The sequence below is a fragment of the Chiloscyllium punctatum genome, chromosome 34 (genome assembly GCF_047496795.1).
Source record: "Chiloscyllium punctatum isolate Juve2018m chromosome 34, sChiPun1.3, whole genome shotgun sequence".
NCBI classification, from domain to species: domain Eukaryota; kingdom Metazoa; phylum Chordata; class Chondrichthyes; order Orectolobiformes; family Hemiscylliidae; genus Chiloscyllium; species Chiloscyllium punctatum.
The window spans coordinates 5816389-5828550 of record NC_092772.1 but is presented as its reverse complement, the minus strand read 5'-3'; the positions used below and the strand labels follow the sequence as shown (position 1 = coordinate 5828550).

The window sequence follows — 12162 nt, the reverse complement described above, 5'->3', positions numbered from 1 at the left end:
GAACAAAGAGCAAAGATAATCACCATCATGATTCACTTCAATTTGGCCTCAAAACAACGAGCATTCACAATCTGATCAGCCAATCAATGAGGTCACTGCCGATCTTAGAAATTGCAACTGACTTTGATGCGTTTTCACCATAATTTGAGGTAAACTCCAGCCTAATCATAACATCGCATATTCCCATTAATTTTTATATTTAGATATCGTTAATGACCTGTCCGAATTTGCAGGAAATGAGTGAAAACGTCCTTCCGATGATGTAATCCAGCGCAGAGTCGGCCAGAAATGAAAAGACAAAGACATGAAGCATCACTCCCATTTCTCTCTGTACCAATGCGTTTTCCTGAGTTGAATATTTGCAGGACTTGTCTTTACTATCTAAAGAATTAATTATTTTCCCGGGAAAGATTCTTCATAAATCAATTAACATATGAGGTGTCGAAACATATTTTACTTTAGATTAAAATAGTTGAATATCCTTTCCCCCAGCCTAATATCCCAATGCTCCCTCCTCTTCCATGTAAATACAAGCTTCTCCAGGTGATGTTGGAGCTCCCAACATGACGTTACAATGCTCCTTGCTGCTCCATGTCAATAGAAGCTGCTTTACTTGAAGTTGGACCTCCCAGTTTGATGTCCCAATGCTCCCTGTTCCATGTCATTACCAGTGGTGCAGTTGAGTTTAGACCTACCACTCTGATGTCCCAATGCTCCCAGCTGTTACATGTCACTAAAAGCTGGTCCTTGTGTGGTTGGAGCTCCCAGTCTGATGTCCCAATGCTCCTTGCTCCATGTTAGTAGAAGTGGTGCAGCTCAGGCTAGACCTACCACTCTGATGTCCCAATGCTCCCAGCTGCTATATGTCATTAAACGCTGATCCTTGTGAGGTTGGAGCTCCCAGTCTGATGTCCCAATGTTCCCTCCTCCATATCAATAGAAGCAGTCTAGTTGAGGTTGGATGTATCACTCTGATGTCCCAATGCTCCCTGCTGCTACATGTCATTAAAAGCTGCTCCAGGTGAGAGTGGAACTCCCAGATGGATCTCGCAAAGCTCCTTGCTCCATGTCAACTGAAGCTGCTCCAAATATGGTTAGATCTTGCATTCGGATGTTCCAATGCTCCCTGCTGCTCCATGTCAACTGAAGCTGCTCCAGGAGTGGTTGGAACTCCCAGACTGATGTCACAACGCTCTCTGGTCCACGTCAAAAGACGCTGCTCCAAATGAAGTGGGAGATCCCATCCCTGGCAGCTCACATACTTCTATACCATCATAGAAATACTGCCCACTGAACATCCCCACCACTGGACCAATGGTGGAATAACCACATCATGAGAACCGAATATTATTTTTAGTCACCACCAAATCATTATTTCCAAAAGTCATTCTTTCTTAAACCTTATTTCGCATGTGCATACTGCAGTCCATCCGAAGTAAGATAATGGTGCTAATTGATGTATGCTTAATAAAAATTACATCCTATTTTTCATGTTGATTAACTGCGAGTTAACAAGAACAATGTTTGTATTCAAAACACACTTTTATTCCAGGTGAGAGAATGTAGTTTGCATTATTTAAAATGAACTTGTTCACTGCGTAAAATGATCAAAAAGATTTCAATTTCAAAACAACATTGGTAACGTTGTCATCCATCTTGAAATGTGGTGTCTTCTTCTTTCAACCAGACGGGTATTATATCAAAAAGTCTATTACTGATATGCGTATAGACACTTTAAATCGCAAGGATTGTGAAGGTTTGTAACTCAGGTTGAGGTTTAAGGTGTAGGTTTGCTCGCTGAGCTGTAGGTATGATATCCAGACGTTTCATTACCTGGCTAGGTAACACCATCAGTGGCGACCTCCATGTGAAGGGAAGCTGTTGTCTCTTGCTTTCTATTTATATCTTTCTCCTGGATGGGGTTCCTGCGGTTTGTGGTGATGTCATTTCCGGTTTGTTTTCTGCGGGGTTGATAGATGGCATGTAGATCTATGTGCTTGTTTATGGCGTTGTGGTTGGAGTGCCAGGCCTTTGGGAATTTTCTGGCATGTCTTTGCTTAGACTGTCCCAGGATCAAGGTGTTTCCCAAGTCGAATCGGACTACCAAGAATCCATAAACCAGGAGGCCCCCCTCAGACCCATAGTCTCATTACCCGGAACACCAACTTACATACGGGCCAAAGGACTACACGCAAGACTGAATGCCTCATAGAAGAGTCACAGCACTCCATCCACTCCACCCAGGAGTTCCGAAAAATCATCAAAAACACCAAAATAGAGGAAGAAGAAGCAACGATCTCATTCGACATAACAGCACTGTTCACCTTCATCAACATCGACCTGGCAAAGGAAACATTTACCACACTTTTAGAAGAGACCATCACAGACGCACCAACAACCATCAATCACATTACCAACGAAAACATCATGAAGCTAGTGGACCTGTGCCTCACCACCCACTTCACTTTCAACAACATATCTACAAACAAACCAACAGCACACCCATGAGATCTCCGCTATCAGGATTCATAGCAGAGGCGGTTATGCAAAGTCTAGAACAAACAGCCCTACCAACAATCAAACCAAAAATCTGGGTCCGCTACGTAGATGACACCTTTGTCATCACAAAACAAAACAAGATAGAAGAGACATTTGACATCATCAACAACACCTTCACAGGCATAAAGTTCACCAAGGAGGAAGAAACCGACAACAAACTCGCATTCCTGAACGTCACAGTAGAAAGAAAGGACAACGGAGAACTACAAACCTATGTATACAGAAAACCAACAAACACTGACCAAATACTTAACTACACCAGCAACCATCCCAACACACACAAACGAAGCTGTATCAGAACACTATTCCAACGAGCCACCACACACTGCAGCACAGACGAACTTCGGAAAACAGAGGAGAACCACCAATTCAACGTATTCGAGAAGAACAGATACTCAAAAATGCAGTTCGCAGATTCCTCAAGAACAAACCACGACAAGCAGACCAAACACAGCCAGAACCCCTAACCACCTTACCATACATCGAAGAAGTTTCAGAAATTACAGCCAGACTATTCAGACCCCTCGGAATCCTAGTAGTACACAAACCCACCAACACTCTCAAACAAAAACCAACTTAAAAGACCCAGTACAACCCAAGGACAAAACCAACGTCATCTACAAAGTTCCATGCAAGGACTGCCACCAACACTATGTAAGACAAACAGGAAGAAAGTTAGCCACCAGGATATACGAACACCAGCTAGCCACAAAAAGCCACGACCTTCTCTCCTTCGTTGTCCTACATACGGATTAAAAATATCACTATTTCGACTGGGACAACACATCTATCCTGGAACAGGCTAAGCAAAGATATGCCAGAGAATTCCTAGAGGCCTGGCACGTCAACCACAATGCCATAAACAAACACTTAGATCTAGATGCCATCTATCAACCCCTCAGAAAACGAACAGGAAATGACATCACCACAAACCCCAGGAACCCCATCGAGGAGAAAAATATAAATAGAAAGCAGGAGACAACAGCTTTGCTTCAATTGGAGGTCGCCACTGATGATGATGTTACCTAGCCAAGTAATGAAACGTCTGGATATCAAAGTTACAGCTCAGTGAGCAACCCTCCACCCTACATTTTAAATCATTTTTCATGTTTATGTTGCATGAATCTGCGGTTATTGATCCACACTTTAGTTTCACTCCCTATAGGTAACATGCTGATTTCTCCAGTTGTTCATAGTTCAATGTGAAGCATCCAGTGTGTGCATAACGAGAAGGAGCTTGCTTCCCACATCTTCTGTTTATCTGTGCCTTATGTCCAGCATTCATCAATGGCGAGAGCAAGGGGCGAGGGCGAGACCAATGTGTAAGTCTCTCCGTGCGCATGCACGGCACCCACATTGGCAATTCTCCACTGTGCATTTACACCCAGTTCTCTGTGCCCCTACAACCACACCCTGCCCCTTTGAAATATCGCCATCATTTTGTGCTGTCTCGCTGTGCTCCTCTAACCAGGATGAATTACTTCTACTCAACCTCCTCCAGATTTCATCTGACAAAACATTCATTAAGAATCCCTTTGCATAAACATGCACTTCGCAGCTCTCGGTATTTGATTTTCCTGGATGTCTTTCATACGAAAAAACGTTCACAGCAGCTTGTAATGAAAAAGAAAATCGCGTTTCGTTTCATTATCCCAAAGCAACCTCCATTTCAATGCAGTTTCGTCAAACGGCACAAACTATTCCTTGCGATTTTGTAACAGCGACAAAGCATATAAACTGACCGTTGGAGCTCCAGTTTTAATGCAACAGTTGAAAACAGCACCATTGAAAGCCGTTAATGACAGCGACGAGAGTGGGATTCGAACCCACGCGTGCAGAGCACAATGGATTAGCAGTCCATCGCCTTAACCTCTCGGCCACCTCGTCACAGACGCTGGAAAAGCTATGACCTTATGAATAATTGAATTTCGTAAATTATGCAGAGCAGCAGATGTTTCTCCCTGGTGTTGGTGAAATGAGAAACAACACAGTCCAAGACGATGGTCTGACCCCTGGGTTGTGGGGCAAGTGCACTCCCACTGTCACACTGTGCACACATTTTTCTGAACAAAAATGAGGAAATGACTATGTAACAAGGTCAGTTGAATTCTGTGAAATTTGAAGTCAACGGAATGAAGAACCCGAGACAGCAGGAGGTGTTCTTACAATAAAGAGTTGGATAGAGCTCTTAACGATAGTGGAATCAAGGGTTATGGGGATAAGGCAGGAACAGGATACAGATTGAGGATGTTCAGCCATGATCATAATGAATGGTGGTGCTGGCTCGAAGGGCAGAATGGCCTACTCCTGCACCTGCTGTCTATTGTCTATTCAACTGCCTGTCAGGAATTGTTTTCCAGACTGGAGGAGAGTGCATAGTGCTCAATGTCATTATTCCGAAGACCTAACTTCCGCTCAGATGTTTTTGACACGCACTTGTGTACAGAACAGACAATTTCAAAATCCAAAATATGGCTAAACTGACAATTGAACTCAACAATGCAAAAACCTTGATCTGTATCATTTTCCTGGGCCGTGTGACACCAAGTCACTGTATGATCACAGGAACACAGTGAGCAAGTGGCAGAAGGAAAATGAGTGCAGCGCCAGAGCGCATACTGGGAGCAGCAGGTGACAGACGGGGATGTGCATATCCCACAACAGGAACACTTCCCAAACAGCGGACTGCGGTGGAATAATTCAGAGGGAGTTTGCACTATGAAATTTGCTGCCAGAGACACAATGAAGAACTGTCATTGAGTCTGTTCAAGATGAAGATTTTAAGATTTCTACAGATGCAAAACAAAATAAAAAGCTCATGAGTTAATGAAGGCAAAAGATGAAATTGTACATTTCATCAATCTACCCATCTTTACAATGAGTAACTCACCACTTTCCTCACTCGGGGACAGAACCACTGGTGAAGATGATCATATAATCCCCGTTTACTAGCCATGGAATCAGAGAAACTCGGTTTCCCAAACGTTAAAGTAAAACCAGGAATGTGGAGGTAAGCATAATGTGTTGCTCCTGTGCTGAAGGTGACCAGTGCACGGTATCTCTGTTCCAGTATAGTGGGCTGTGCTGTGCCGAAGTTTTAATTTTGAGCCTCACATGGAGCAGCTTTAATTTGTCCTCGTGTTGAGGGGTACGGACAGAAGGTGATATTGAGCAAAGCCAAGTTTATGGGAAAATACCCGTGTTTGTGGATTGAGAAACTACCTCTTCTGGATAATGACTCCTTGATCAACAAAGATACTGCAAGTATCTAAAACGTGAAGAAACATATGTGGAGAGAGAGCCGAAGGTGATTTTTCACCAGATGGATAACGTTTCCAATGTGCACTGCTTTAAATTCTGGGAAAATAGATGTTGAACTGATTTCATGTTACACAGTTTGTTACAAACTCACAAAGGTTGTTGCAATAATAAAAAAAGAAATCACATAGGACCGTTTGAATATTGTATTGAACTGAATTTTGGTGTGAGCATATTTTATCTTAACTGGCGTGCTGCAGAGAAGTACAGAGGGATAACAATACAAAAGGACCCATTCTCCTTGGTGGATTTCTTGGGTGGAGTTAAGAATGTACGAAATGTACATAACATCATGTGAATGTGGTCAAATCTTTAAAGTAGGTGTTGCATCTCCAAGTGACGATTCAATTCCTAGTCATTAGGATATAACTTCTGTATGCAGTTATTTTAGGACATTTACCGAGTTTCACCTTGAATAATACGCCACACCTTACCAATCCATGAACTTGTTATACTCAGTCTTATTCAGTTGTACGTGTTCATGAAATATCTTTGTGTCTCAAGTCAACAAATTCGAAATTGTTACGCAACCATACTGACTTTCACTCAATGGTAAATTCTCTCCTTGTTCGTTTGTTCATGTACCTTTTAAAACACTCTGAAGTCAGCTTCTACGTTTTACTTCTGTAAAGTCGTTCACGATTTAAATAACTCTATTGAGTGGAAGAAACTCATCCAAACTTTTCTTAATCATTCCCTAATGGTTTTCAAGCTCAAAGGACAGTTATTGCTTCACTCGAAAGAGGGACTTTCCCCGATTTACTCATTCAAACCTCGTGTTCTGTGAAAATCTCATTTGTTGACATCAAACTTGCGTGTTTTTGCTCCAGCATTTCCAAATCTCGTGTATAAACTCCGTCATTCTTTCTATCATCCCGATGAAACCGTTTGTGTCTTTTCTGATATTCTTATGTCTTAGTAAACAACGTCACTTGGCTTTCTAATATCTTGCTATCCAGGAAACCGCGTCTGTGACCTTTCTCACTTCTTTACATGCTTTTGGTGGAGAATGAGGATAAGGATTACACACAATGCTTCCACTGAGTGTGACCTAAAGATTTTACAGTTACACTATGAACTCTTTGCTTTTTCAATACGACGTCTCTATTTATAAACTCCAATAAGGTTAATTACTATCTATCCAGTTCATGAACATCGTCTCCATGGAGACGAAAATTATCTATCACTTCCTTTATTCTTCCACGGAATGTCTGAAAGGTTTGTAAGGCCAACATCTCCATATCCCCGTGTCCGGAGTCAGTCTCAGCTATTTCTAAAGGTGACTGAAGTTCAAATACTTCATAGTGTGTCTCCAGTCATTCCAGTGCAGACTGGTTCTGGACAGTAAATGCCATCACCAAAGGCCACCGTGGATCTGAAATCAACAGTTTTCATATAGTAATAGTCGTACCTATTGGGTATCGTATGTCCATGTTCTTATTCAATTTGTTCATCATTTCTTCGGTCCCTATACTGAATTCTACTGAATGATTAATTTGTGAATGGAGACATTCCCTTCACCACTCATTCGAAGCTCCATGGAACATTAAAAGATTTTACTCATACGCATCCAGACGACAGTCCTGCCATTATTGGGATGAATCAGTGAACATTCCCCACGTATCCTGGAAGGCAAGGATATCCTTTTCCATTTTAGGAGATCATTACAGCACTGAATCCCATGTGTGCGTTCATTATAACCGAAACAGTTGCAGCAAGACTTTAAAACTAAGATTTTGCTAAGATCTACTTGCATTGGTTGTCCCAAAAATTACATTCCATATTATGGTATGTTTGTGAATGAAAGCACTTTCTGATTCGTGAGCAATTATATTTCAGTTTTGTCAAAAATTATCATTCGCCGTTCTCTCTTTCCCTTTCATTTTCCCGTTTTATATCCCGTATTTTATCTGATTATCTTAAGTTTTCAAAAATTTCAATCAATCTCGCTCCTGATTACCAATCCGAGAGAATGCCACAATTTTGTCAATTTAAATGCAGTGCAGCTGTCGGGCGCGGTGACCAAGCGGAAAGGCATTGGTCACGTGAACCAAATAAAAGGAGCCGGCTGGTGGATCTGGCCATTCCATCGTAGTCATATTTAAAACATTTAATATAATCTTTAGCCAAATCATATTGGCAGAAAACAAGAAAACAAAAACGAAAAAATGGCTGATGTTGAAAATCAAACAAAAACAGGCGTTGTTGGAATATTTCAGGACGTCTGGCAGCATCTGTGGACAGACGGACCCAATGGATGTCAAACGTTAACTGTGATTCATCTGCACAGATGCTGCCAGCCCACCTGTGATTTTACAGCAATTTCTGTTTTTGTTTCAGATTGGCAGATTTTGTCGCAGTCCATGAGAACAGTGCTCATTAGAATCAAACAGAGAGCGTGGACCTGGTCGTGTGAAATGAGACAGTAATAATGAATGAGTGGAGAGTATTGTACTGGAAAAGGACAGCAGGTCAGGCAACATCTGAGGATCAGGAGAATGGACGATTTAGGTATAAGCCATTCATCAGGAATTAGACTTGTGAGTCGGGCAGAGGAACAAAGCTGAAGCCAGGTGCCAACTCGCAGGCTCCTCCTCCTACAGACCACGATCACAAACTCTCCTCCCCTCACCAAACCATCATCTCCCAGACCATCCACAATCTTATCACCTTTGGGCACCTCCCAGCCACAACCTTCAACCTCATTGTCCGGGAACTGCGCACTCCACAATTCTACCTCCTTCCTAAGATTCAAAAACCTGACTGCCCCAGTCGACCTATTGTCTTATCCTGCACCTGTACCATCCGAATCATCTCTTTCTACCTCGACACAATCCTCTCTCCCCAGTTCAGGAAATGCCCACTTACATTCGTGACACCCCTATGCACTTCACCTCCTTCAGGAATTTCATTTCCCTGGCCCTCAACACGCGATATTCACCATGGTCATCCAGTCCCTGTACAAATCCATCTGCAATGACAGAAGTCTGCAAGCCTTCCATTTCTTAATCTCACACCATCCCAACAGGTCCCCTTCCACCAACATCCTCACCCACTTGACTGAACTGGTCCTCACAATCAACAACTTCACTTTCCAAATCTCCCACTTCCTCCATCGACACTGGTAGTCATGGGCACCCACATAGGACCTAGCTATGTCTGCGTGTTTGTCAGATAAGCGGAACTGTCCATCTTTCACAGTTACACAGGCACCATCCTACACCTATTCCTACGTTACATTGATGAATGTATTGGCGCCACTTGGTGGTGCAACGAAGAGGTTCAATAGCTCACCAGCTTTACCAAAACCTTCCACACCAACCTCAAATTTATCCGGACCATCTTGGCAACTTCCTTCGCCTTCCTCGACCTCTCCATCACCGTCTCTGGCGACTGACTAATTAAAGACATATACTGCAAGCCCACCGACTCCCAAAGGTATCTAGACTACATCTCCTCCAACTCTATCTCGTGTAAAAACGACATTCCTTATTCCCAATTCTTCCGCTTACACCACATCTGTTCCGCCGGATGACCAATTGCACCTCAGAAAGACCCAGTTGGTCTCCTTCCTCCACGGTCACAAATTGCCTTTCCACGTTAGTTGACAATGCCCTCCAGTGCATCACCTCCACTTCACGCACCACCACCCTTGAGCCCCATGCCTGTCAACGCAACAAGAAAAGAACTTCCTGGTGCTCATCTTCCACCCCACCAACCTCCGCATAAAACGCATCATATTCTGCCACTGATGCCACCTCCAAACAGACGCCACCACCCGAGATATATTTCGCTACCCAGCTCTGCCAGCACTCCAGAAAGACCACTCCCTCCACGACCCCCTCTTGAGGAAGACACTTCCCCCCACCAGCACATAACCTTCTCCTGGCACCTTTGACTGCCACCAAAGTGAGGGTGAAACTAGCACCCACACAACTCTCATCTCCAACCAACTCCCGAAGGGACCGTTCCACATCCGTTGGAAATTCACCTGTACAAATACCAATGTCATCTACTGCATCCGTTGCACCCAGTGTGTTCTCCTCTACATCAGGGAGACAGGATACCTTCTTGCAGATCATTTCAGAGAACATCTCTGGGACACCCGCACCCACCAACTTCAGCGTCCCGTGGCTGAACACTTCAACTCCCCCTCCTCCCCAATCAAAGGCTCGCAGGTACTGGACCTCCGCCACGGATAAACCGTTACCCACCCAACGCCTGGAGGAGGAATGCCACACATTCCGGCTTGGGACCCTTACACCACGCGGGATAAATGTGAATTCGAACAGTTTCCTCATTTCCCCCAAGCATAAGCCTTCAACTCGCCACCGCACACTCGACCCATTCCATCACTGCCACTTCTGACCTCTTATATTCTCCCTCCTATTCATCCATCTATTGCTTTCCAGCTATTTCCACTCAACCACACACCACTTCCATTTATCTCTCAGCACCGACTCACAAGCCTTATTCCTGATGAAGGGCTTAAGCCTGAAACTTGAATTCTCCTGCTCCTCGGATGCTACCTGATCTGCTGTGCTTTTCCAGCATCACACTGATCTCCAGCATCAACTCTGATCTCCAGCATCTGCAGCCCTAACTTTATCCTTGGAATTATCAATGACCTTGGAATGAGGATATCCTTCGATATCAGTGATCACACTGTAACTGATTTTTCCATTTATTTTGGGTGAGGGCAGGCTGGATCTGAGATGAGCACTTAACACCTAAACAACTGGAATAGTATCAGATAGCGAAGTTAGGGCGGGCTGAAATGAAGTGGAAAATTCTGCCAGAAAATGGGTCAGTACAACTGCATCACATCACCCAGATTGTAAAAGACTCGCACAAGGAGAAAATCAACTTCAGTGTAGGCACAATGACAGGTAAAGTGGAAAGGAGACAATACAACACACTGAGGTGCAGTGGAATTATTTATGTGAAAGGATTCGATATATAAGCTCCACCTTTACATATGGACAGCCCTCACATTGGAAAAAGGAATTTCCTGCAGTGTAACGGCGTCTTTTGCCTGTGACATCACAATGTTGAGAGACACTGACATAGTTTCTTCTGTAGCAGCATGGCCGAGTAAAAGCATGATCGTCCCATTAACCAGAACTCAATACTTCAAAGCTCTCCACTGCGCTATCCAACTTATTTGCTGCTCCTTTAGTCAGATCTCAATCGCTTCACTGTGTATCTTCTTCTGCTTCCAGCTTCACGGAAACACTTGAAACGTGAACAAATCCACTTTCCACTTTCACCAATCTTTTGCAACTCCCGAGATGGCACAGGTACGAGTGACCGATTGGCCTTCTCGAGCGCTCTCACTCTGGTATGATCTGAATGATAAAGTGGACTGTGTCTGATCTGCAGAATGTCCCCACCGGGACGGTGCTGTTTATCCCATCCTCGGGGACTGAGCTGTCTCTATTGGCAGAGTATTCAGCCATTCCCCTCCACTTTCAGGCATTATGAGGGGATGTAAAACGGATATGCTCTGAAGCTTCCTCTTACGGGCACAGCCAGGTGCAAGAGGGCCGCTGGAACCTAGCAACTTTGATTGCGATCTTTTTCCAAATATCATTTATTTGAGAGAGAGAGAAACGTGCTGAGCTGGAGGGAAAGACAGAAATGGGCTGTGGACTCTCTTCCCTCAGTAAAATTCAAATCAGTGCATTTTTGTGCTGCCCATTTGATGTTCAGAATCAATCTTCACAGAACAATCCAGCAGAAAGGCTTTTGTTTCACAGGAGTCGGTTTCTTTGCTGCAATCAGGCATCAGTTAAGATCTGAGTCCCAACTGTCCCAGATGAAGTGACTCCGAATGAAACCCTCACTCACTGAGAACCATCCCCACAACCAGGAGCTGCGGGGCTGCAGACAGTCCAAAGCAGAAGGGAGGATTAAAAGCGAGCCATTATTTCACCCTCAGCCACTCTGTCAGAGCCAGACAGAGGGACGGCAGAGACGTGTGACGCCATTCACGTGCCGACAGAAGCCGTTCAGCCCATCGAGTCCACGGCAAATCTCTATCGCTTGCTTCTCTCTGAGGTTATTCATCATCAGTGCTGCTTGTCCTAATAATAGGGAACTGTGTCTGTCTGGAAATGCTGTCTCCAACAGACTGAACCACATGTCATTCACGGCTGTTCATTTCACCGGAGAACCCTGCTGTGTGACACAGTGTGGGGAATAACTGCAAGGCGTCATGTGCACGGTCCACGCCACAACTGATTTCTCTCAACTTCGCCAGTGTATTCCCAGCTCAGGCAAGTG

At 44.1% G+C, this 12162-nt stretch overlaps 1 non-coding gene across 1 annotated transcript; it reads right to left on the bottom strand.

The window, feature by feature from the left end:
* Window positions 1–4364: 4364 nt before the first annotated feature.
* trnas-gcu (transfer RNA serine (anticodon GCU)) lies at window positions 4365–4446 on the bottom strand. Its single transcript has one exon. It is a non-coding gene; the product is annotated as a tRNA-Ser (tRNA).
* Window positions 4447–12162: the final 7716 nt, after the last annotated feature.